Source organism: Megascapheus bottae, chromosome 3 (assembly GCF_031878675.1).
Source record: "Megascapheus bottae isolate mThoBot1 chromosome 3, mThoBot2.hap1, whole genome shotgun sequence".
Classification (NCBI taxonomy): Eukaryota; Metazoa; Chordata; class Mammalia; order Rodentia; family Geomyidae; genus Megascapheus; species Megascapheus bottae.
In genome coordinates this window covers 46,284,690-46,312,119 of record NC_143511.1, presented here as the reverse complement: position 1 = coordinate 46,312,119, position 27,430 = coordinate 46,284,690, and the positions used below count along the sequence as shown (strand labels likewise).

Below are 27,430 nucleotides of genomic sequence, written 5' to 3'. Positions count from 1 at the left end.
TTGATCCAATCATCTACTGAGGAACATCTGGGTTGGTTTCATATCTTAGCTATGGTTTTGTTGAAATTTTATTGAATGTATTTTATATCTTCTCCAAAAATTTGCATTAATTTGTAAACCATTACAAATACATGATTTCCTTTTGTTTCCAAAATGAAAATAGTGCCTTAAAATCAATTTAAAATAACTGTTGTTTTGGGGTCATATCAAATACATAGGGCCCTGGAAATACTCCTTTTGTAGAGAAGCAATAATAAAAATTTGTTGAGAATGTTCTCTCAGATTTCCAACTCATGGTAAATTGAGTTTCTAGTCTTTTCAAATATTGAATCAAGAACAACTTTCACTATTGGGTTTTTTAATACTAATATGTGATTTAGTTCCTATAATGTCTAGACTACCATACAGCTTATTTCATTTCAAACAGACATTTACTTGTATATAAAATATAGTAAAAGTATCTTGTTATAATTCCTCCAATATATGTTATACCGCGTTTTATAATAGCATTTTCTCCTTCTCATTTTTCCATTCTAAATGACGACTCTTCAGTATCTCCAAGTCCAGTACACTCTTGATAATACAAGATGCATCCGGCATCTGTTCTGTTGTTGAAACCCTCTAGAAAATTTATAAAGCTGTTCTTGGACATTCATCATTATTATTAGGAAGCATAATTCATTGTATGGTTATCTCATCTTTTCTCCACCTCATATCTGAGCTCTGGGATGACACTGCCTTCCTTAGTGAGGCTGCATTACGGCATCTCATCTCTCTCACCTTAATTTGTAGTGATGCGTTGCATTTGGGTGACAGGCAGTTGTTCGTGCTTGAATAACTCAGGATTTGAATTCTACAGTTTGTGGCATCCATGTAATGCTTAGCAGTAAGTACAGCTGTTAACTATTCGCTTATAAATAATCTTTTTCCCTTCTCAACCTGTCTCCTAGGTAGTGTAGCTGTCACCTTTAATAACTCTTCTCCTGTTCTCTGGTGATTTGACCCATCAGTTGTCATTCATGTAGGAGCAGTGCTATGGCCCTGCTATTGACTCTTATACAAGTTCCTTCAGCTATTCAGTCACCTCAGCAGACATGTACTTTTGAGTATTGATGGGTATCCCAAGCAAGCACTAAACCCTTCTCATATGGTTTTAAAAAGATGGCTTTGCATTTGGGGCCATAGGTGATAAGACCTCCCATCTAGATCCCAGCATTGAAGCCACAGAGGTAGCTGGGGGGGGGTGTGAATATAACCAACAGCAGATACAGCTTTCTTGTCTTTTTGATGCTAAATACACCTAATTATTATGGCATCTCCTTGTCCTCTGATGTTTAGAAACGTGGAATGGGTGTATTTGATCTGGTTAGTGGGTCTATCAAGAGTGGCGTTTTGCCTGTATTTAATGCTTAAAAATGAGAGGCTAGGAACTGTAATTCAGAAGGCCTTCATGTTCTTTGGCAGTCCTATGATTCTCCATTTGGACATGTGCTCACTTGCTTCCACTGTCTTTGCCTAAATTGTGCTGATCTCAGTACTTCTACAAGCTCATTCCTACCTGCCTTTCAGTCTCAACTTTGCTATTCCTTTTGCAGGAAAATCTCACCATCTGGTATTGTCTGTACCACCTAAAGTTCCTATGTAGCAATTTTTGTTTATTCTTTATTATACTATACAATAATTGCCTATTTACTTGTCTTTTACTCCTACTGAATTTTATTTTATTTTTTTTGGTGGATGGAACTTAGCATTGTTTGCTAAGTCACATCAAAAGACTTCAATAGATTTTTGTAAAGAGAATTTTTTAAGTATGTGTTTTTTTTGTTGTTTGCTTTTTTGTTGTTTTGTTTTGTTTTTGTCATTTTACAAACTCACTTTTTTTTTGAATGGACTGGTTAATGGAGAGTAGGGTATCATAAGACCAAAAGAAGAAAGAAACACAACTATTTTGAAAATTATCCCAGTGTTTGTAAGCATAGACTCTGTTTTTAAAATAAACTCTGAAGAGGTAAAATCAGTTAGGTACTATATTGGTTATATTTTCTTTTTTTCCATTTTTTTAGTGTAATTAATAGAAGGGTTACATTATATTCACCAGATAAAAGGTGTATTGCTTCACAACATTGATACCCTTTCTCATGTCTTGGTCCCTGGTTATATTTTCATTTGGAATAAGAGTTATACTCCAAATGACCTTTACAGTTTTCATGTCTGGGTACAATGCATTAACAAATTATCAATTTATAATATCCAGATAAATACTATAGTTCCCTGCCATACATATGAATATATATACCATATGGAAATGTATATGTTCATTTATTTGTAGCTGAAGATAACAATGTAGAAACACCAAACACGGTGAAAAACTTAAAATTTGGGAGAGTTTTAGCAACAAAAACTTAAGAAGAAAGTATTTATTAGATTCCTTTCAAAGGGGCAAGAACAGCTATGCCTGTTGGAACTTGTAGAATGATTGAAGATAGATAAATAAAACATTTTAGTTATAAGTTCAAGAATAGATGGGCTATTGATTTTTTAATAGAACACAGTTTTAAAGCAATAATATATTTTATTTTATTTTTTATTTTTATTTTTTTGTCAATCCTGAGGCTTGAATTCAGGGTCTGAACACTGTCGTTGGGCTTTCTCAAAGCTTGCACTCTATCACTTGAGCCACCATACCATTTCCAGCTTTTCCTATTTATATGGTACTGGGGAATCAAACCTGAGTCTTTGTGCATGCTACGCAAGCACTCTACCACTAGGCAAAACCCCCAGCCCTGAGCAATAATATTTCTTAAAGGAATAAATGTCTTTAGTAAAAGAAAAAAAATAGTTGAAAATAAGTTTGTGACATGCCGATATGGTTCTGGAAATTATCGATGTATATAAAGCACAACATATCCTGACTATGATAAAAATGGTGAAATAGGGTATATTCTGTATTCTTCAGTACATTATTCTGTGTTTTTCATACTTCACATAAGATCTCTTAAACAATTTCATATGAGCACATACAGAGCTACTTCATTCTTTGTAAACAATTGCATTGTATAGATATTATTAACCTATTTGCCCTATTTACCTACTTAATCTATTTACTAATATTCTAGGTATTGAGATAAATATTTGGCCTTTGAGGTTTTCATTAGTGGTAGAGGATAAATGATAGTGCATTCTTTCATCTGCATTTCTTTGAATAAGATTTTCTATCTTTTTATGGTTTTTACAGTTTTAACCATTATGCAAGTCTTTTTCTATTTATTTTTAGCAGCTATTTATATCTTACAAGAAATAGCACAGTCATGGACCCGGAGTTTGGCCTAGTGGTAGAGTGCTTGCCTAGCATGCTTTAAGACCTGGGTTCAATTCCTCGGCACCACATACATAGGAAAAAGACAGAAGTGGTGCTGAGGCTCAAGTGGTAGAGCTCTAGCCTTGAGAAATTCCAAGGACAGTGCTCAGGCCCTAAGCTCAAGCCCAGGCTGGGCAAAAAAAAAGAAAAGGAAAAGAAATAGCACAGTCTTTCAGCTCTGGTTTTGCTTTTGCTTTTATTTGATTTTGCCTTGAAGTTGTTCTCCTCCAAATATACACATATACCATGTGGCTTTATTAACTTTTTACTAGCTTCTGATTCTTGAGTTTGGCTAACAGTGACATTCAGGTACTTAAGACAACTGGAATAACTCATGTTATCTGCCAGCCCTTATTTGTGGATGTGCTTAGCGTTGAACTGAGGTCTTTGAGCATGCCATGAATGTGCTTGACCACTGACATACTCTTTCAATGCTATGCTGGTATTTTTATATTGCACTTGTAGTCAGTGAGTTTTGATTCTTCAAATGAAAATTTTAGGTAGGATTTTTATGTTTGTTAAGGCATGTGATATTTTGGTTGTAATTAATAAAATTATCATTCACCTATTTTTCTTTCCAATATGGACTTAATTTTAATTACATTTGCTTATTTAAAATCAAAACACCTCCAAAGTATTATTACATATAGAAACAATAGAGTTTTAATTATACATGTATATTATTTGGTGTAAACTTTTAATCATTTCTATGTATAACACTGAATGCAAATTTAGAATAAGAAATAAATTATAAAGCAAAACATTACCAGAAAAATGGAAATTCAAGTCTTTTTCTATGGAAATCTTCTTAGAAAATTAAACAGAAATATTTACATAGAAACCCTCTGTGTGTTCATCTCTTACTAGGCTCTTCTGCAACTCCAGGAAACTACCAAGTTCTAGGCTTCAAGTCTTCAGAGAGCTTCAAATCTTACTAGCTGTGAATGGCTTTCAGTAGCTCATGGTCTAACCTTCATTGCAGTTTTGTAGGTCATTCACATGCCTAGTGATTGGTCTCCAGACTAACAACCTCATAGGTGTCATCTCTCTGTGCTACTGGCTTCACTGACAGTGTATTTAATATTATTGCTCTTAGTACAGTTCACTTGTCTTACCATGCTTGGTGTTCTGTTCTTGCATACTTGCTAAGAGGAAAGATGGAAAACAAACCAGTGGCCTATTTCGTAGTATAATGCCATATAATGTTCTTATTTTGTTTAGCCAAAGCTAAAACATAATCAAGGTGTAAAATAGATAGCATAAAATAGTTCTTTTGAGTAATTTTCTTATTCCTCTCCTCAAAAGCATATACATTTCTTTTTTCCTGTCATTTTGAAGGGAGTTTAATAGGACTCTTCTTTGTAATTGTTTTCTATGGTAACGGTAACCTGACCTCTATTCTTTTCCTTAAAAAAAAAACTTTTCCATGTTAGATTTGTGAATGAATCCATTCTTATTGTCACTTCTTTGAAAACACGTAAATAAACACCAAAGAAAGCACAATGTACATGCCTACATTCTTTTGTACCACTTCTCTTTCATATTTCTTTTTCTCTTCATCAGTCTCCTGATCAAGAGAATAATTAACTGATTATCTGAGGAGATAAAAATTACATTTGGGTGCCCTCTAGGTTTTTTGTTTGTTTGTTTTGTTTTATTTTTGTGAGACTTATATGTGCCTTTACTTCCCTTTATGGTTCTAGTTTTGATTGATGACTATATCTTTCTGGACTGCTGGGAGTTAAAAAGGAGCTGGTGGTTTTGAGTTTTGGTATTTTCCAGCTTCAAACTTGGGAGACTATAAAGTGCCTATGGAGCAGATCCAAACCAATGGATATAAAAGAAAAGGGGGAAAATTAGCTGAAGAATATACTTATGTGACTTAGTTACCTTCTGTTGCATTAAATGGATAGAAAGACGAATAAATGGTGGAATTATTTTTAACATTAAAACTCTTTCTAAACATCCCAAGCCTTAAAAAAATACATGAAATGATCTTGAGGCCTATTGGCTTTTAGTTTATCTAGTCTCTGTCACACCCTCCCCCATTTCTGTAAAACTCTAAAGTGAAGTGTGAAAAGCACCAGAAAGTCCCCTTTATGCCAGTTCAGCCTTTTAGTCGCTTGCCAAGCACCTTCATCTCTTCATATGTTTCTAGCTAAGGTCTAACATGGAACAAAAACCCGACAGCAATGGAGACCAGATGCCGGTATTTCTTCTCTGTCACTTGGCTGCTGAGCAGATGGAATTTATATCAATCGGGCATGCTAGGAGGAAGAGGCCGTGGCAGCCAACATGTGGAACTTGGGCTGAGTGACATTTCTGCTAATGTTTTGTCCTTGTAGAACATTATGCTTCCTCTTTGCTTATGAGCTGTGGTTTTCCTGACTCAGACAAGGTTCCAGCTCCAGCTGGAATGGCTGTGGCTCTTCCCCTCTCTTCCAGTTCTCCCACCCCCACCCCATTTTTTAGGGAGTGCTGGGAGCTATGGAGGAGTGGTGGAGCCTGCACAATGGAGCTCTTTATTCAAATACAGGACATCTGCGTGCAATGCACCAAAATCATCTTAGTTCAAGTAGAGGAATGGGCTGGGCCTTACTAGTCAAGTTTGGTCCATTACCGTGTGCCTGTTTGATTTATATAATGAGTGAATTCCTCTGGCAAAAGAGGACATTGAATGTATTATCAAAGGAAGGGAACTTTAAAATTTTTTCCAAGAACATAGAGACAAGCCCAACATTCATACAGAAATACAAGTATTTAAAAGCAGTTGTGGCCACCACGTGAGTTTCTCATTATTGTTTTTTTTTAAGTCATACCTTTCTGCAAGGTAAAAATCAGAAAAGTAAAAAAAAAAAAAAAATATTCCCCTCCTAGTACTAGAGTTTGAATTCAAGCTTTCAAGTTTTCTAAGTAGGTGTTCTACCACTTAAGCCATTCCACCAGCCCTCCTCCTCCCCATTTTTAAAAAAATGTTGGTCATTTTCAAGATAGAGTCTTCCTTCATGCCAAGGCTGGCCTGAATGTCAGTACTCCTATGAATGTTTTCTTTTTATTGTTGGGATAACAAGTACATACTGCAGCACCCAGCCATTAGTTGAGAGAGAGTCTCATGAAGGTTTATACCCAGATTCACCCCACAACTAGCCTTAGGCCACCAACTTGGCCATGGTATGGAGTTTTGATGTTAATAATTGCTGTTAGTAGAAAGTACCACTTTAAAAAAGTATAATGTCAGGGCCAGGAGTTTGGCCTAGTGATAAGAGCGCTTGCCTAGTAATGAAGACCCAGGCTTGCTTCCTTGGTACCACGTACACAGAAAAGGTGGTGCTGTGGCTATAATGGTAGAGCTCTAGTTTTGAGGAAACTCAAAGACATTGTCTAGGCCCTGAGTTCAAGTCCCAGAACTACCAAAAATAAATAATAATTCTTATGTCACCAAGAATCTCTAGAAGAAAAACATAAAATGGATATTAAAGGATGCATTAATATACACATATGGGGAAAATAAGAATTATTGGCCAGTTTACAAGTTTAATCCTGTCTCTTAGAAAGCGGTATTATCCTTTAAATAGTACCAGAAATATGTAGATATGCAACCATTGTGTTTTCTACTATAAAGATATAAACCATTCACATTTTACTTGCTTATGGTAAATATGTAAGAAATACTGTTATGTTAATATATTCTGGAGTAGTCATGAAATTTCTGCCTACATTGCAGTTTCAGTAACAACTATTTCTCCATTTCCACCTGGTAGAAATCTGACCTGAGGTTTTGATTGTGTTTCAGAGAAATTCCGAAGACACCAGACAGATGAGAGTAAAAGAATGGTAGCCTCTCTTGCTTTTGACCCTTCCTTTTTTAAAAAATTGGAATGGTAATGAACAGGGGGTTTAGAGTTACAATAGCAAGTAATGAGTACATTTCTTTTTAAACACTATTGCTCCTTCCCTCATTTTTCTGGGGTAGGCCTCTTTTATTGTTTCTTCCAAGTATATTGGCTGGACATATGGTGAATCTTCTAGGAAATTTCCAGGCAGTCTGATCATTTCTTTATCTTTGAGAAATCTAAATTGTGTCCCATTCATGCTTGTTTCTAGAGACTAACCTGTGCAACAATTTCCTCCTGGTTTCATTCACAGTGTATTTTGGACTGAAGTAAACCCTTGCTTTTGGGAGTGACTATAGTAATATTATGTCCAGAAAAATTACTTAGTTGATCTTACTTGAAAAAAATTATTCAAAATTGCCTTGGACCTCTTTCTATTTGCTGTATTCTTTCTTGTGCTTGTACCATATGCTGAATATAGGATTTCTTGTTTATAATGTCATTTAAATAGTCTAAAACAACACATCTTATGTGCCTGTGGCGTATGCATATGCAGTAGAATTTAGTACAAAATATAGTTATTCCTCAGTATGTGAACTTTATCTATCTTTAATTAGAAATTAATTAGGCTTACATAAATTATTTAGACTAGGCTGTCTAATGAAAGAAATCTCTCTTTGTCTATACTTTCTTATGTACTATTCAAATAATCCCCTTCTTTTTGTCCTCTAGCTCTTGCCCTCTAGATGACAATGATTCAACATTGTCCAAGCACAGAAATAAGATAGATTTACATAGAGATATATCATCACATTAGCTACCTGAATTATTTCCAAAAGAAAGGAATCTCTTGTTCTCCATTTGTTTCAATCTTACATCAAATCATTTCTTGCTTAATTTTGTGCTTTTCTTCTGTAATCTTCAGCGTCCTTGTTCAAGATTTTCTTCTTTGCTACAATTCTCTTAAAATTATTCCCATGGTGAAACACAGACATTCCAGGTTTTCTTTCCTGTGACCTTATGTCAAGACTGTTTCATCCTGAAAAAGGCAGCATGCCTTAGTAAAGTAGCATTTCAGAGGTGATGTTGAATAGTATGGTTTAATGACATTTTTTCTTGGCTGAAATTCTCACCATGAAACATGGGAAATTCTTCACTGTGGGAGCAGCCCTGCACATGATCCCATTTCACTAGAGGAAAGGAGCAAACATTATAGTTCAGATTATGCTGGCTTCATGTATGATATGTTTCTTAGACCTCCCTAGAGAAAATTCTTGAAGTTTATCTTGGTCCTTGGATTCTAGGCCTTGCCATGTTTGGTACCAGGGTCTTAATGGTACAGCTTCATGCCACTGATATCTGTTTGCTGTCTTATGGGTATGGCCATCTGCCCTCCACTGAGATGACACTCCTTTAGTTCTCCCTGGAAGGATGCCAGGAACAATATCTTACTAGCTGTATAACTTTGAGCAAATTACTTAACCTTGGTGAATCTCCTACTTCAATTCTGTTAGAGATGATATTATCTACCTTACAAGGCTGCCAAAAAATACTGGCAATATTTTAGCATGGCTACACTAATATGTTGGAAAGAACTCCACAAATGATAGTTACTTTGCTGTCAGCATGGCAGCCTTCTGATCTAACCTCTGTATTAGTATGGTCAGTCGTCACTCCAGGTCTCTACTTAATAGTCACTGAAAACAAAATGTTCTCCCAGAAGGAACCTTCATTCAAACGAGTATAGCCTTCTCTTTTTATATTTGCATCTGAAGAGAAAATCACTTTCTAAATCTAGCTACTAAGGATGAGGAAAATGGAATCCACGAAAAAAGGACAAGTGCATATCTTTTGAAAGTTTATTTTAGTTTTCCAAATTCTTGTGTTTGGTCCTTGATCTCTTCAACTATGGATATTCCTCTTCCAAGCTCTAGGTGAAATTCCTTCCAAAAATTTGCTTCCAGTACCAATCCCTCCCTTTGTTGTTGACAAGGCACTGGGATTTATTATTCAGGTGAAGATTATATCTAGAAGAGGCCTAGAGACCCTAGTCACTGTTACTTTTCATTACACTTAAGGAAGGAGGTCAGGGAATGGGAACATTGATCCTTATTTAAAGGTTCTTGGAGCTCAGTTTATACACACCTCTTTTCAATATAAGGACATTCTGATAGCTTTATTTATTTAACTTTTGATAACATGTCTTCTTTAACTCACCAAACTATGTGAAAGACATTTGTTTTCTAGCTTTATTAAGATACAACTTTTAAACTTTTATTTCCAAAATATCAAGGAGATTTTAAAGAGAGTAAGATGAATAGTACTAGAGTGAAAGTATTGCTTATATGTATAGAAGCTAAGTTCTCTAGCCAAGCATAATGGTATACAGCTGTAATCCTGGTACTTTGGGAGTTTAGGATAACATGTACTGCACAATGAGACCCTACCTCAAAAAAGTAAAGGAAAAGGATTATTTTTCCCTGTTTCTAAATTGTAACTTTTGTTTTTAAACTTTCCTTTTTATTTTTTAAACATAAACTCAATGTTCACATTTCAATAAAGAACCCCATTTCAGGAAGCCCTGACATGGTATGTGAGGCCTCTGGGGAAGAGCAGGTCAGTAAGCCTGAGAAAGCGAGAGAGAATGTCGTTTACTACAAAATTTTCAAAGAAAGACTTTTATACTTCAATGTGCACTTGCAGAGACAGTAGGAGAACAAGAGCTTGGAGAAGTTCAGTCCAGGCAGTATGTTGGGGCGGTGGTCCTGGCTTGTCCTGGGACAGAGAGTGGGGCAAATTTGTCCAGCTTCCTAGTTCACTCTTCCTAGTCTCACTCTTCCTTTGAACACCTGTGCCGAATCCTGGACTGCACGCATAGGGGCCACAGACATTCCGTGTTGGAGCAAAAAGATATAAAACAACTAGAAGATAAAAAGTTTCAGTAATATAAGACCATCTGTTCATGCCCACTTGGGAATGTGTAACAGGTATTAACTACTATAGTGAAAAAGCAACTTAATGTACTTTTTAAAAGACATCTGAAGTAATCTGTTAAGAGTAAATGTGTAAAGAAAATCTTTTCCAAACAAACAAAAAATCCACAGAAAACAACATATGTGTATCTAGGTCTTGCAGAAAGTGAAGTGGCTGTGGTTTTGTTTCATTTAGGCGTTTTGTAGAGAATGAAATGGTACTGTGTTCTAATAAAAAGTAAGGTTTTGTAGTAAAACCAGAAATTACTCACCAAAAGCCCCACCTGACCACGTGGTGCTGGGTGGGAATTCCTGCCCTGCTTGCTGTCAAGGCCTTCTGTTTGTCCGTCCACCTGGTATGAGTTGAAGGTTTGCTTCCTATTTCCTATTTCTGCCATTTAGAGACATATAATACAGAGATGAGTACATCCTCTCATTATCTCTTCTGCTAAGTGTCACTCTCCACAAGTAACCAGCAGAACCTATTCACAAGTTTGTTGGTGTTCTTTCCAGAACAGAAAGCTTTTTAAAGATTTGGTAGCAGCCTGGGCATGAGTTATCTGTGCCAAGCATCATTTCTTGTTCATCTGAAAATCAGAGGCGTGGTTAAGAATTATGCAGTTATCTAGTATTTTTTTTCTTCTTAGAAAGCAGTATAACTGATCGTGTCCCAGTTTATATGGTTTCTTCCAGTCTGCACTAACTATATAAACTCTCCTATTTTCATCAAAATATGATATCAATGACTTCAAAAAGTTCTCTAAGCATTAGAGAAAGGAAGTAAAATAATGAACTTTATACTGGTATAAAAGTGATATTTGAATTTCAGGACGCCAGTTTAGGTGTGTATGTTTTCTTTCCTCCTCCCCCTTCCTGAATTTGGTGATACTGAAATTAATTTGTCACTGTACATCTCAGTATATAGGAATTCTTTCCCTCCTTCCCTCCTTTCTTTCTGATAAACAATACAATTTTAAAACACATACTTGTGGTCTAGCTGGGCTAAAATTTTTGGCAGAGCTTTACTAATATGAGATATACAAAAGCCTTAATGTAAAAAGGTAAATATTGTAGCTAATGTTAGTATGTTAGTATATCTCTGGTTTTCCTTTTGCTAATTTACTAACATTTAATTGCCTGCTTATGCTAACAAATAAAGAATTAAAAGAGGGAAAGAAATTGCCTTATAGGGGTGTGCAAACTTGTGAGGTTTCTTAGCTGTGAAGCCATCCAAGTTGCTCCAGCCAGCTACTTGACTCTATAACCCAGGGAACCTTACACAAAACAATTGTCCTCAATAAATTTGAATCTTATCTGCATCAAAAGGCGCTGCCGTCCTTATGGGGAAATGTGGCTAGTCTGTAAAACCTCACTTCATTATAGCTTTTAGGTACTCACAGCTGTGTTCAAACTTTTTGTCTTCATCTGGGTATTGTTACTGCATGTGTACGCTGCTGCATTCCTATGTGCCATTTGTAGAGAGATTGTTTAAGCATTGCTTATGTGGCACTGCAGCTGACCAGTGTGAAGTTGTTATGCTATTTTTTCTTTCCTCCTGCAGAACCAAAGAAGCATCTAATTATCATTTACCTTATTTGGGATTAGAGCCATCTGATTATTTTATACTAGGTTGGAATAAGATCTGTAAACATATAGTTTCAGGTGACAAATTTAGCATTGTAAAACCACTAGTACATCTTTTTATTTCATTTCTTCAGGTAATATAAATTAGTAAATAACTATAAGATTTCTTACAAATTATTTAAAATTTTAAGATTAGAAGACAAAAAGAAGTGCATTCACTTAACTAAGCTTTCTTTTTTTACTTCTTTGTATTGAAGACTGTGTATGCTAGAAAGAACCACCTTTTGAAGTAAGAAGCAGAGTTCTCACATTGGGTATTTAGGCACTCAGGTATATAGTTTAGTCATTAGTGACACTCTGATAATGCTTTTCTCAGTTTGTGACTGAGTGACTTCTATGGTTAATTTACTTTTGTAGAAGACAGGGCGAGTATGTTTTTTTAAAAGAAGATTTTCCAAATTTGTTGGTGGGTATCTTAGCATCTAACATGTGTGAAAGCAACACAGGGGCCTCCCAGCCTTGGTAAATTTTTTTTAAGTGGATACACAAAATAACCTCACCAAGAACAACACAAAGAAATGCATGTTAATGTAGCTGAATATTCATCAGAAGCCTGTGGCCTGAGGCTGGAAGCCCAGTGTGGCTGTGTGTTTACCAGGCCACCCGAAAGGCAAGAGGGCATGGAGGTACTTAGAAGCAGTGACACAGCACAACATTGCTGTCTTTGAAAAGTTTTTATTTTTCCTTGAATCAGCTACAGTCTCTTACTTAAGGTCACTGCAGTTTGCAATCTTTGGCCGAAGGCTTCTTCCTTTTTTGGTAGTGGCAGGCAGACTTTTTTTTTTTTTTCCTTCCCTTTTGGAAGTGCTTTCCTCTCAAACTACCATTATCTTCCAAACCTGTTTCATGTTATCATTGTCAGATGCCTTTTTTTCCCTCTGAGTTTCTTAGAACAAAAAGTTTCATATACATATATACACACATATAATACACACACTTTAAAAGTATGGAATTGAAAGTCATATGGTTATGATTTGAAAATGTCAAGCTTGATTTTTTTTCAGTGTTTTTTTTTTAAATCCATACCTTTTTCTCTGGGCAGTGAACTCACTCTGGAGACATCAAAGAGAATGTGTACTGGATCAAGGTGGTTTTTTTTTTTTTTTTTTTGACCACATCATTGCCAGCTGTGGTGTTTATGATTAGAGGCAGGCGTTCCAGACACCTCCGAGTCCTAAGCGTCAGATCTTTAACGGGATCCATCCCAACTGAGTGACACTAAACAGACAGCCAAAGGGGAGTTGGTGGGATAGAACTGTAGAGGGGGGTCCAAGGGAAGGCTGCTTTGGTGCCTGGTATACTTTCTAGCCAAGCTGCATAAGAAATTCTGCTAATGCCAGGCTGCCGGCTGCCCAGAGGCCCTGTAGCATGCCTTTCAACGTAGCTTTCACTAGCCAAAGGGACGACTAGAGCCCAGCAAACACAGCCATTGATCCCCTCTCACCAGGCACGGGATGTGCAGGATTCAGGTCACAGTCCACTCGGCTTTGATGCAGCTCCACTGCACACTGCTGACAGCCACAGACTCCATAGACTGCTGGCTTCCAGCACTACTGTAATTTCTTCTCAGATCTTTACTCCCTACCCTGTGTAGCAAAGGACATCCATTCTCTCTGGATGTTGCTTCCACTTGCAGTATTAACACTTATATTATTGTCCTGTTGACACAAGAATCCTGTAAGCAGCCAACAGTACTGATAGCAGTGTGTAAGAAGGAGTTTTCTTCCCGCCTTCTGTTCTTTTCTGGGTCACTGTAACTTCTAAATAGTTTTCCCAGTTCCTAAACTAGAATAAGCTCCTGCAACCATAAATCAGCACAGCAGGATTCAGAATGAAATATTTGCCACTTTATAACATCAAGAAGATGGGCATATCCCATGATTGGCATGAGCAATGAAGAGCAAGTGGTTTGACTGACAAAAGTAGATCATTTGCTAAAAAAGAAATTAAAGTTCTTCAGAAAAAAGTCAAATAAGGAGAGCTCTATGTTTAATCTTTTGAGGAACCGCCATACTGCTTTCCACAGTGGTTAAACAAGTTTAAACTCCCATCAACAGTGTAGTAGTGATCCCTCCTGGCCACATTCCCGCCAGCATCTGTTGTTGGATTTCTTGATCATGGCCATTCTAAGTGGAGTGAGGTGGAATCTCAGAGTTGTTTTGATTTGCATTTCTTTTATGGCCAGAGATGTTGAGCATTTCTTCATGTGTCTATATGCCATTCTTATTTCTTATTCAGGGAAGTCACTCTTTAAGTCTTTAGCCCACCTTTTAATGGGATGGTTGTTTCTTTGGAGATTTGTTTTGGAAAGATTCAATTTTTTTAGCTGTAGATATAGTTTAGATATGAGGCCCTTGTCTATTATATGGTTAGTGAAGATCCTCTCCCAATCTGTGGGCTTTCTAATTAACTTGCTAGCTATGTCCTTTGTCATACAGAAGCTCTGCAATTTAATGCAGTCCCATTTGTCCAAGATATCTTTGATTTGTTGTGTTTCTGGGTCTTTATTAAGAAAGTTTCAACCTGTGCCAAAGAGGCCTAGTGTATTTCTGATTCCTTCTTGTAAAGTTTTTAGGGTGTCTGCTTTTACCTCCAGGTCTTTGATCCATTTGTAATTAATCCTGGTGCAGGGTGACAAAGAAGGATCCAACTTTAGCTTTCTGCAGGTGCTTAACCAGTTTTGCCAGCTCCCCTATGACCCAGCAATTCCACTACTGGACATTTACCCATAGGTCCAGAAACAAGGACACATTAAATCCACTAGCACAACAATGTTCATTCCAGCACTATTTACTATAGCGAAGACATGGAACCAACCCAGATGCCCCTCAGTTGGTGAGTGGATCAACAAGATGTGGTATTTATACACAACGGAACTCTATGCCGCCATCAGAAAGAACGACATCGCCCCATTTGTAAAGAAATGGAAAGACTTGGAAAAAAATCATGTTAAGTGAAGAAGCCAGACCCAAAGGAGCATAGGCTCAATGGTTTTCCTCATCTGTAATAATTGGTATACAGCTAGAACTCTCCTAGCAGAGGATTATAATAGCTCAAACCCTAGATACATAAGACCATATAGGATGAGGCCAAATTAATGGACCTCCAGAACATGGAACAACAGCTTAACTATAAGTGACTGTTACTCTTTATTTATTATGGTTTTCTCCATACTCTTTGTTGCCCTTTGGTTAATCTCATATTGTTACTGTATCCCACTTTGTTACCTGGTATATTATATAGATGTTTACCTATTCATTTGAAATAGGAGGGGAAAAATGAAGGGAGGTGGGGGGAGGAAATGGGGACAAAAACATAAGAAGGGATATCAATATGTGAGAAGTAATGCACCCTCTATCTGGCAAATATAAATGTGACCCCTCTGTACATCGAAATAAAAAATCAAAATTAAAAAAGAAAACAGAAAAAAGTCAAAGAAGAAAGAAACCTTGGTCATCTATCTTTTGTGGGAAGGCCTGAGAGACTTATTGGCTATCTCAAAACATCTCAAAGAAAGGAAGTATATAAATTTCTTTTAGAGAAAGATACAAATAACAGATTACTAGGAAAGAGCTGCTGTTAAGAAATTTTTCTGTAATACCAGAATTTTCTTCTTCTTTTTTAAAGTATCAGGGCTAAGTAAAAAAAAAAAATCGGGGGCCAGGAGTTTAGCCTAGAGTGGTAGAGTGTTTCCCTAGCATGCGCAAAGATCTGGATTCGATTCTTTGGTACCACATACATAGAAAAAGCCAGAAGTGGTGATGAGGCTCAAGTGGTAGAGCTCTAGCCTTGAGAACGTCCCAGGACAGTGCTCAGGCCCTGAGCTCAAGCCCAGGACTGGCAAAAAAAAAAAATCAGGTGATAGAAATGTGTAAGATCCTGACTGCCCTCATTCATTCTTCCTATTCTTCTCATTCATAGCTTCTTCTTAAGATCCTTCCGATTGACTTTGCACAACTCAAACACCACCAGTGGTTTTTTTGCACCACGGGTACCAATTTCTGACACTTTTATAGTAGAAGCACATGGCCCTCTTGCTTGGAAGGAGCATAAAAATGAGTTTGAAACATAGTTATCCTTAGGCTGTGTGGCAAGAGCAGTATAGTAGTAACTCATCTTTTTAGCTCTTGAGTGGTCAGTGGACTTCCCTCGCTGGTGATGGTGCTTAAACACATTCAAGATTTTTTATTTTCATCCTGGTCCCATACCTTCATCTCTCTGTGTCATCTACTACCATATCATCTTATCTCATCATTCAATTTATGTTTTAGAATTTATCATACATGAAAAAAGTTATTTATGCTTTATGTCAGTGTGATCCTTTCCCAGGCAAATATACTCATCAATTAATGATTGGGGTAAAAATACAATATGTTTGTATCTGTAACTATTTCTAATACTTTTTTATAACAACCCTTAAAACATCAAAGTTTTAAGCTATGCCACTTCCCTATAGTAACCCTGCAAATAAATATATAAAGTAAAACAACAAAGTAGTTTTATTGGTTGTACCTTTGTCATCTTGCAGAAAGTTAGCTCAACCAGTTGTTTACTTAATTATATAATTATCCAGGTTCTATTTGATTGTTGTTTTGACCTTTATTATTCTTTAGTACTTCTCTGTGTCAGCATTATTCCATTTTACAGGTTGTGCAACTGAGTCAGAAAAAGGATCTTATTAATTTATGACTTGCTAGCTTGAAAATTATTATTCCAAATGCTTTAGTGATCTAAGTGACATTAATTTATAGAATTACTCAGTTTTATTTACTACATGTTGAAGAAGCAGAGTTTTAAAAAGTTCTCTGATCTTCTACTAGAGAGCATGAAAGTTACATCAGCAATATGATGATCCAAATAGCCTTTTAAGCATTTCATTCACTCAAGGAAAGAGAAAATACCTACATATTGGAAAGGCTACAGTAATGTTATTTTTTAAATGAAGTATATGTATTTGTGGAATATACAAATCACACTCATATGGAAGTAGATCAATAAATTGTTTTAAACAGAAATGAGAGTAGGTCCCACATTTATCTCTGATTCTGTTATGAATATTTGCATTAGCACCATAAATTTTACAATGAGATTTTTATAGATTTTGATAGACTTGTAAGTGAATGTTTTAGAATGTTATTAGCTGCCACACACATAAAAACTTCAAGACTTTAATGTGGTCCCTGTGCCTATGTCAAGGAAACAGTACTACTTGTACAATGCAGGAAGAAACACCATACTGTAGAAGTAAAAGAACTTGATTTTTCAGCTGCTGTAATTAGTTCAGACTAAGGCTATTAATATCACTGAAAAATATGTTATATTAAATGAATCCAAGTGGCTATTGATTCTAGTTTTGCCCTTTCTTCTGGTCTCTTTGGTGGAACAAACAGGTGTTTCCTTACAGCCTCTGGGGATAGGTTCAAAAAGTATTTTAATGAGAACTTCACATTGGGATCATACTGAAAGTAATAATACAATTTTTGCCTAAGTAAAATCAAAGTGAAGCTGAGTAACCAGTAAAACTTATAATTCCCTCACTTTAGCACTAAATACTACCTCTGGCAATGAATGGCATACGAATTCCATCCATCATTCATTGATAAAATTTTGTAATATTTGTAGGTCAGTTTGTTTCCTTGGAATTTCTTCTACACCTTCCCTAATCTGTGATGTGTTATACTTTGAGGAGAAGGAAACGATTCAAAAACCTGTGAAGTCTTAACACCTATTGATTTCCAACCTAGGAAAAGTAAATTAACAAGATTCAGACCTTGTATTTGAAGCGGTATTGCAAGCATATAATACAGAGTTCTTCTCTGGCAGTGCACAGTGATTTTCCTGGCTTAGTGGATGATACACTGAATGGAAGAGTAAGTAATGAAGAGAGAATACATGAAAAGAGGTCAGATATCTCTGTGCTTCCTGCCTTTTATTTCCTAACTTGAATTTTCTAACAGTAGTGCTAAGCAGAGCTCTTTGCTGTCCTTTCCTTACCAAGAGGAAAGTCTCTTTCTGGGTAGTGGTTTTATACCACTAGGCAAATCACCAACTAGGCAGAAAAGAAACCAGGATGAAGGCCTAGCGGGAGGCTCTCCATCCAGTAAGGAAGTTGGATATTTTTTTTCTGTAAAGATGATTGATGATCTGTGGAAAAAGAAAAGTGGGCACTGAGGCCAGCTTCTCTTAAGGGAGCTTGCATGAATGTGTGACTAGCTTTTCCTTAACCAACAGAGGTCTCCTTGACCTTGGCAATGTGCTGTGACTCATAGTCTTGCAGGGATGAATTGTTCCTGAACTGTTCCTCCAATATCTTAGGCATAAACAGGTCTTTTGAGCTATTTGTTAGACAGCAGTGGAAAAAAAGTTTTAAAGCCTGAAAACAGACTAGACTATTAAATTATACAAAAACAAAACAAAACAACAACAAAACACCTCACCAGAACTCTACTCAAACTTTACAAAAAAATGTTAGCTAATCATTATAAGTAAAAAACTCATCCAAGTCATCTCTGTTTCTTAGAAATATGTAGAAGAGTTTTCACATACTTATCCTCTAATAAGTGTTTTTTTAACTGTTTAGTTTTTGAACTCCCATTCAAAATACTAATACAAGTGCTTTTTTAGGAACGATGACATCTTTCCTGCCTTCTTGGATAGATATTTGACAAGTTTTAACATCTCATGCTTTAATAAAGAACTAAAAAGTTTATGAATTCTGAAGAAAGCCTTTTACCTAGGCTAGTGACTTGAACTTGTTCCTTTTGCTAGCATCCTTTTTGCTGGGTGAGCTACATATACACAGAGGAGTCTAATTTTTTTAAAGTAGAAAACAGAAGTAGTATATATTCCAAATACTATAGTATTGTCATTGAAGTTGTTTACTGAGTACTATTTGCACAACACCCTTATTACTGATGATTAGAGACACTGATATGTTCCAACTACTGTCTATTCTGTTTTTATTTATGTTCATGTGTATGTTGTCCTGAGTTCCAACTACTGTCTATTCTGTTTTTATTTATGTTCATGTATATGTTGTCCTGAGTTTCTGAGAAGAATTCTCTAATTTCTTTATACACATTATTTCCAGATCAGTTCTCCAGCCAAGATGTTTTCATTTTATCATGACACACAACTAAAGGTACTGATATGTGCTTCATACCCGAGGGCTTAAGTCCAAACTCCACATTCTGAGCTCGTCTTCTTAATTTTTAAACTGTTTGCTTTGTTTTATAGGTAGAGTAGATATACCTAGGATGTTCTGCCTTTTTCCCCAGAGAGTCTATTTCTCTTCTGTATATATTTACCACATCTTAAATCTCCCCTCAAATGAGATTTAAATATCACCATGTCATCTTCATACCTCTGATGCCAGCACACAAGTCTCATTGCCTTGAAGTTGTCTTTCAAAGGAAATATCTGTCTTGAATGAATTCTGTTCTAGTTACCTCTACAGTGAAGTCAATCAAATCCTAACATATAAATTTCTATTTACTGGCATGTAAATTTTGGTAAATATACTCGACTTATTTCATCCATGACAGCTGTCTTAGAGAATATGAAGGGCTGGAAGAAGGCTCAGTGTTGCAGTGCCTACTGAGCAAGTGTGAGACCCACTAACACTACCCCTTAAAAATGATAGGAAAGTTCTGGAAAGGGAGAAGTGTACCTTCCATTCCAACAGGTCAGGAGAGCTTTATCAAGAAGTTCATTATTTTTTAAGTCTCATTTCAACTTGCCAAATGGCACAGGAGCAGAAAATCATGAGCCATGCATAGGAAACAACAGAATAGTTTGTCTTAAGTGTGGGATGAAGAACAGTCATAGAAATAAAGCTAGTCATAGTCAGGACTTCTCTTGATAAATGGTGATTGTCCTCCTGAAGCTGTTTTGAGATCCATCCAGAGCCCACTGGGTGGCCTTCATTCACTTGTGCATTAATACTTCTGGGACTTGGCTTAAAAAAAAAACTTCTTATGCTCATAAGATGTTTGTGAACTTGAGAGTGTGATTTTTGTAAATCTATAATTGACTGTTAAAAAAGCAAAAAGTTTTCTACTTTCTTCCAGCTTTTAATGGGAAAACTTTGATAGATTTCTAAAAGCTTTTGTGGACCAGTACCTGTGCCAGTTTTGTAACTGTCTTTTCAGAGTCCATTTTTTTCCTGAGTTGCTGAAAAAAAAAAAAAGTGAAAAGAGCTACCAGAATGCTACAATTACACTGTTATTTGGGGAAGTCCTCCAGAGTTTCTGAAAGAGATTGTAAATGTGGTTAATGAGACTGTGTGCGCCTGTGACCATCCTACAAATGTGCTAAAATGAGACTGTACTGGATGGAATGAATGTCATACCTTTCACAGTACAAATACAGCTGAAGAAACAGAGTTGTTCAGCCTGGAGCATTAATACTATTGTAAATGCTAAAATTCAATTCAATTGAGCTAATTCAGGTTTTTAGCACTTTGATTAAGGAGTGGATTTATGGGAAGAAAATATAACCTGCGTATAATGTCTCTTTCTAAAAGTTTTCTCTAAGAATTTTAAAAATGTATTTCTTTTCAGAACAACTTCAGTGTTTTCAAAGCTGAGAGTCAATTTCCCCCTTTTTTTCTCTAAATCCTGGCTTGCTTGCGTATTGTGTTCTCCTCTCCTCCAGGCACAGTTGTCTCTAGATGCTAGTTGACTCTGACTGCCAAGAATTAAGACGGGTTTGCTTCTATAAATCAGGAGACAGCTTCATTATCAAAGTTATGTTTTCACCTTAATAGATAGCCAGGCCCTGTGATGGTGCCAGGCCCTGCCTTATCATGGAACTATCAGCACTGAATACTGGAATGTTCTTTGTTAGGATTATTTACTTCTTCTATAAACAAAGATTAGGGGAAAAATGTCAGTGTTAGGGCCTAAGCAGGCTGGTACTACAAAACCTCAGTAGCATGACTTGGGTAATTTGCAGTGCAAAGGCAGAATAACACTAACTAGTTATTTATAATTGTATCTGAGTTTTATGTTTGGATTTTGCCCATTTTATTTCATGTACTTTTTCCAAATGGGCCTAGAAGATAAGTTCATTTCTTCACATTTTATTGTTGGAAACAGGGCTGAGAAAGGGTAACAGTATTGCTCTGACTTCACAGGAAAGCGACATTGAATTGGGTTTCAAACCTAGGATTTTAATTCTAGAGTCTTCTCTTTTACCCACTAAAAAGTGTTTCAAAGAAGATACTTTATTTTTTTCATATATTTTTATTGTAATTAATAGAAGGGTTACATGATATTTCCCAGATAGATGGTGCATTAATTCCCATACATGGATACCCTTTCATGTTAAAGTGAAAAAAATTACTTGGAATTTGAGCTGACCGTAACCAGGAGGTGTTTGTTATATTTGAACTCTTTGGAAAGAATCTGTAGTCTTGAAATATTTTTATTTTTTCTTAGTTTTATATGAAGTATATAGAAATATATAAAACCTGTGAGAACTTTATTGATCTCCAGCATTTAAAGGTTTATAATTTTATTGTAGCTTGGAAAGTTTAAGATTTTAAATTTTAAGCTGAATTCAAAAGGAAGCAAAATTATCATTGATAAATCCATCATGAGAGTAAATGTATAACTGAGCCACATCATACATTTTATACAGTTTGAAATAGTTGTAATTGTGAAAGACAGAGGCAGTTCTTTCTGGATTTGGGGGCTTTATCTGTAGTCCAAAATTAAAAGTTATTCCTAGAACCTCTAAGATGTTTAACTCTCAGAGACGTGAATAACTACTTCTTGTTTGGAATCATGCTTTGTCATTTATCTTCAGGTGTATTTCCACATACACTATAGACAACTAGTCATTTTATAAATGGAGAAACAGTAATTTAGAGAAATGAGAGATAACGAATAAGGGCAGGTGATTGATATTGCTAATGCCTGGCAAATTTTCCACATGGATTTTAACTTGCCTCTATGTGCCAAGTATGTTTACAAGATTAGGGCACACTCATTTCTTGACTAGAATAAATATGTCTTCTGATTCACAACAAGGTTATTTTTCTTATTGAACTATATTTCCTGGATGGAACCTCTTGAACCTAATAACTGTCACAATAAATATGTTTAATGGTTTATTGGCAGGTTAAAAATTCTATGGTGTTGGCATATGAAGAGGCTCACTTAATTGCTAAATAATAGTTCTTAAGGTATTTATAAAGGTGCTCTCAATTTATAGTTGTATAGCCATATACATTTATAACATTATAATAACATATGAAAACAAAATAATGTCATGTCTGCAGATATCAGTGATAGTAAAACTCACCAAAATTTGCTATGCATTATGTAGGACAACTCTACCAGATTATCATTAATGAAATGAAGGGATTTTGGGGGAGAAAAAGGGCTGTTTGTTGTTGCTGTTGTTTTCTAGTAGAGATAGTTTGATCCTACTGTTGTACCTTAAATTTATCAGTTTATCAAAGGACTAGAGACTCAATTCATATAGACTTACAGTACTTTGTAATGTTGAGTGGGTGGGACATGATCTACCTTTTCCCCTTCCTCAAAGGTTTGTGCTCATATTTGTTTTAAAAACAGGTTTTCTTAGAAGAACAAAAATGAAAAAAATGTTTATTGCATTAATTGTTAGAGCATTATTTAGAGGAACCACAGGGCCATTTATTTGTCTGACTCTATTTGATAAAATCATGTAGTATCATGGAGCTAACCTTAGGAAGAAAATATTTCACTTTCAGTGTGACCCTTAAAATTTCCTCATTCCTAAATATATCCTATGCTGCTTAGAAATGGTATTTATTATAATTTGTAAGGCAAAAATGTGGCAGGAATCTATTATATTTTCAGAATTGTTTCCTCTTGCTTTCTTTTCTATGTTTTTCTTCATATACTCTATAGCAAACTGGAAAATTGACTTCTTCATACAAAAATTTGTCTTGGGGCAACAGAAACTCCTTTAACTTTTATGACATTTCTTAGCTGTGCTTTCTTGGTAAGGTTTCATTAATTGAGTCTCAATTCCATAAATCTAAAGTGTGTTAAAATATGCATACTATAAGCACTAGATCATTACATGAACCCACATGAAACCACCTTCTGATATTTATGACTTCATTGTGCCCTTTGTGGGATTAACCCCATTTTATCATCAAGGGGGAGCCTGACTACCAATTTATAGACCCTCCTTTAAAAATAAATCTTAAGTTGATAAAAAAATATTGAAAAATGGCACAGCATTCTGTTTTTAGGTAAAGCTCTGTAATGGCTATGCATGAGCTAGCACCCAGTGTCTAGCCTGGACTCACAGGCTTACTGCACACTGCACTCTATTGTCAGTCCAATTGGTGAATTATTTCCTTCAGATGGAAGATCATGCACATTTCATGTAGTATTAGTGATAGTGGCATTACTGCTGAAAGGCTGCCAATATGAGGACAGAACCAAAGTGCTTGTGGAGGGAATATAGTTCAAAAGAAACCCCCCTCTAGGTATTAGCTCTGTAAGCTACCATTGATAGAGGTGATTTTGCAGGTAAGCATTGGTTACTTACAGCATTAGTTTGAACAGCTATGTTAGAATATGGTTTTCTCATCAATATCTAGTATTCTAAAAAGCTTGCAACCAACTCCCCACCTTTGGGAAAGGATAAGGACCTTCTATTCCTGATAAACAAGAGAAAAAAATAATACACCTGATTGTGTTGCTGCCGTAAATATTTAGATGATGAAAATTCTCTTAAATATTTAAAGAACCTGCTGAGCATAGCTTAATCATTTTATTGTGAGCCCTAGATTTAAAACTTGAATGTCTGTTCTTAGGAATGAAGCAGGCAGGTTAAACTGCCTTAAAAATAAACTACCTCACAGTTGTATCGTAAAATCTCAACTGGCATTAAGGTAATTGTGCTTAAGCACAATTTAGGGCTTTTTTGAATGTTTGTTGTAGACACAATAATGATGCTATTTTTAATGGTCCCATCCTACTTCTAAAGAAATACACCTACTATTTACCGTGCATGTATCCTAAACAAAACCATTATGGAGAAGAGAGCAGACAGAACACTTTATCTTAACAACAACAAAAAAGAGGAAATTATGGGTTTCTGTTGCCATTACGTTCAAAAAGAAAGCAGTTAATCAATCTTTATAGTAACCTGAATTGTCCACTATCTTATAATACACTTACGAGTCACAGGCGCCGCCCATTGTGGCCCAGTCTATGTTGAGCCTTTGTGGAAATTCTGGGAAGCTACAAGAGAAACAAGAGTACATGTTTTTAGCACCCATTAGCTTGAGATAAAGTTATGTAGACTTATCTGCCACTATACAGGTTGACCACCATACTGTTCCTCCAGGTATACCAAATCCCAGTCCTTTGACAGAGCACAAGCACGGTCCCTGGGAACTAAGTTAGATTGACTGATATTTACAACACTATGATGGTATTCTTGAATACAAGATGTAAGTCCACAGTCATCTCTTGGCCTTCTAAACTAAAGTCCTCTACTTGGATGATACAATCTCTGGGGTATGAGTGGGTCTACCATATTGAACAGCAAAAGTAATGTCATTTTACCTTGAATGTAAACAATAATTGGAAATTGCTTCCATCTACCATAGAAAATAAGATAGGATAAACCTACAGTCATACTATTTTAATATTCCATCATAATTTAGATAAAAGTTCTTTGTCACTGCCTCATTGAGTCCTTCCTAAATCTCTCTTTTCCACATGCTTGGAGTCTGCAGCATTCTCTTTTTCTCCATTTTATGAAAGGTTATGCTCCTAAATGATCCTTCCAGGGGTTGAGGGAAGGAATCTTGGGATTCCATTCATTGTTACGGATGAAACAGGGAAACTGAATGAAAAAGGATTTTATTCAAAGTATTTTTTGTTTTAATACTGAACTTTAATGCGGGCTTCTGAATGTATATCTTTGTATATCTTTTAACTTCTTTTATCTGGATATGGCCAAATGAAGCACACAAAGCTTGTTCTGATGCTAAAATATATCAGATTATCCTGGCTAGGAAAAGATATTTAAAAGACCTCAGTGTTCATTCACTTTCTGAGAGTCAGATTCATGGTCTCACTTACCTGTATTAGAGTGATTGGTAATGAGGGCTTTTTCTGGGTATATACTTTGTCTTCAAAATAGGACTTAGATGAAAACAAAGGAGCTTAATCGCTCACAATTTCCCCTATGAAAATTTTGAATAAAAGTGAAATAGAAGAACAAGAGAGCTTTAAATCTCCCTCGCATTCATAGTGTAGATGATCAAGTGTTTTTCATAATAGCATTGTAATGTTATTTATATTAATGATAAAGACTATATCTCCTTAGTAATGCCTGTAAAAAAAAGTTACTTACATATTAACTTGACTTAAGCTACACCATTTCAGATTACTCATAAAAGACTTTTAACAGCAGTTTCTTAGGACTTACAATGATGCTAACTAGCTGTCATAATTAAGAGACTTTATGGATAGTTATAGGAGATAAACATTGGACTGCCCTTGGTCAGGAACCATAACAGGACGCACATTCCTAATGTGGATAGTGAAACGTTGTGATTCTCGGTGGACCACACATTTCAGCAGTAGCACCTGTATAATCTACCTACTAAATATGTGCTCAAGTTAACTCTCAGACTATGGTTGCCATGCTTTTAGAAAACTATATTTAGTAGAAAATTCCTGTTATTCTCAAACAGACCTAATGGTTACCCAGTTATCAGCCACAGTAGTAAATTCTTACAAAAACAAACCACATATTTCAAGCATTTTACACTTAAAACATATGCATGTGCACTTCTTCTTAAAACTTTTTAGGTTAGCCAGTCTCACCTTTTTTTGTTTTTAAGTATGGGTGGTTATATTCACTAGTGCACTGAGCTGACTTTTGACATAAACCATTATTGTAATGGACCACTGAGGTCGCCACCTTTGGTTGCTGTAAACAGAATCTAGAACTTAGACATGAATAAATAGTATAAAGTACTAGAATTCTGCAATCTTGTACAGTTTTCTTGTCAACACCAATATGAGAATAGTTTTTTTTTAAGTGATCTATTATTGTTCATATTTCCCAAAGCATTCAATTCAGTTTTGGTAAATTGAACTATGTCCTTAGTGGTAACATTTCACTGGTGTTTAAAATAATATTTTAGGCCTGGTATGGTGCTCGCTGATTGGGAAGGATAATGCTCCTAGGCCAGCGCAGGAAAAAAAGTTAGTGAGATCCTAAACCAATAAACCTGCCTATAGTCCAGCTACATAAGAGGTCTAAAGTTTGGTACTAGCCCAAAATACAAGGCCCTTGTCTGAAAAATACATAAAGCAAAAGGGAATGGGAACAGCTTACCTGGATATCATGTTGACAATGCATACCATTTGAGATTACCCAGGGAATTTGAAACAATTTTTTGTGACTGATTTGTAGTGATGCTTACTACAAAATTATTATTATTTTGTTGTTGTTGGTTGTGGGGCTTGGACTCTAGGCCTGGATGCGATCCCTGAGCTCTTTTAGCTCGAGGCTATTGCCCTACCCCTTGAGCCACAGCCCTACTTCCCCTTTTCTAGTGTCCGTGCTGGCTTTGAACCACTATCCTCAGATCTCAGCCTCCCGAGTAGCTAGGATTATAGGCATGAGTCATCATGCCTAACTTTACTACAGATTTATTCAATGGACTTCATAGGAAAGAATCAGGTAACACATACACATATATGATTGAGACCCTTCCTACCGATTGAGTGTAGCTTCCAGTTGACATGCTATGAAAGTTGAAGTATATTACCCATGAAGTCCTTTGTCTCCACTCCTGTCTATTGCTGAAGCTGTGATCTGACAGTTTTCCTATCAATCCTATTTTCAGAAGTCATTTTACTCTGAAAATTTTTGATGGCTTTTCATTAACTGTGACATGAAATTTAATTTTTTTTTTGCCAGTCCTGGGGCTTGAACTCAAGACCTGAGCACTGTTCTGTCCTTGGGGCTTTATCAAGGCTAGAGCTCTACCACCTGAGCCACAGCACCACTTTCAATCTTTTTCTATGTATGTGGTACCAAGGGATTGAACCCGGCCCCTGTAACATGGAATTTTATGAAAGAGAAAAGAATACTTGTTTTAGGTCACTGTGCCATGCTTTAAACGTGGTCCCATTCACATTTTAGAGATTATGGCATAACTAGGAGACTGCCATTTCTCTGTCCTCTATACCCAGAATCATCTCCAACCTGCTGTTCATTTTGAGCCATCTTAAGTTGCCATGCTGCTGTTCCAGCACTGAAAGACCTTGGTGCAGGGAGGGAAATGAGGAGAAAAACATGAGAAGGGGTATCAATGTATGAGAAATAATGCACCTTCTATCTAGTGAATACAAACCTTTCCTGGACTTTGTCTTCATGCACCTCACTATACCTAGAGATTAGAGACAGGTAATTCTGTCTCTAAACCCAGTGAACTGTGCTACATTGTATGTTACTGCTTTTATTTCCTCAGCTAGAGAAGAAGCTCCTTCACAGTTGGGACCCTCTCTTACATGTTTGTTTGGATTCGCTTTCTCAGTGAACATAGAGCATGTTGAATTCACAACTATTGAGCACCTGACTGGAGA

The 27,430-nt window shown here is 36.1% G+C and overlaps 1 protein-coding gene and 1 long non-coding RNA gene across 9 annotated transcripts in view; one reads left to right on the top strand and one right to left on the bottom strand.

Moving 5' to 3' along the window:
* Positions 1–27,430, top strand: part of Bnc2 (basonuclin zinc finger protein 2) — a 414,469-nt gene that overhangs the window by 330,969 nt on the left and 56,070 nt on the right. The gene's annotated exons all lie outside the window — the stretch shown is intronic.
* Positions 7,836–25,741, bottom strand: LOC150065433 (uncharacterized). Of its 2 annotated transcripts, none has more exons than XR_016534771.1 (5): positions 25,658–25,741; positions 23,996–24,058; positions 11,562–11,718; positions 10,436–10,554; positions 7,836–8,381 (listed from the first exon to the last, which is right to left on the bottom strand). It is a non-coding gene; the product is annotated as an uncharacterized LOC150065433 (long non-coding RNA). The 2 variants fall into 2 exon arrangements; XR_016534772.1 differs by lacking the exon at positions 7,836–8,381 and adding an exon at positions 9,959–10,112.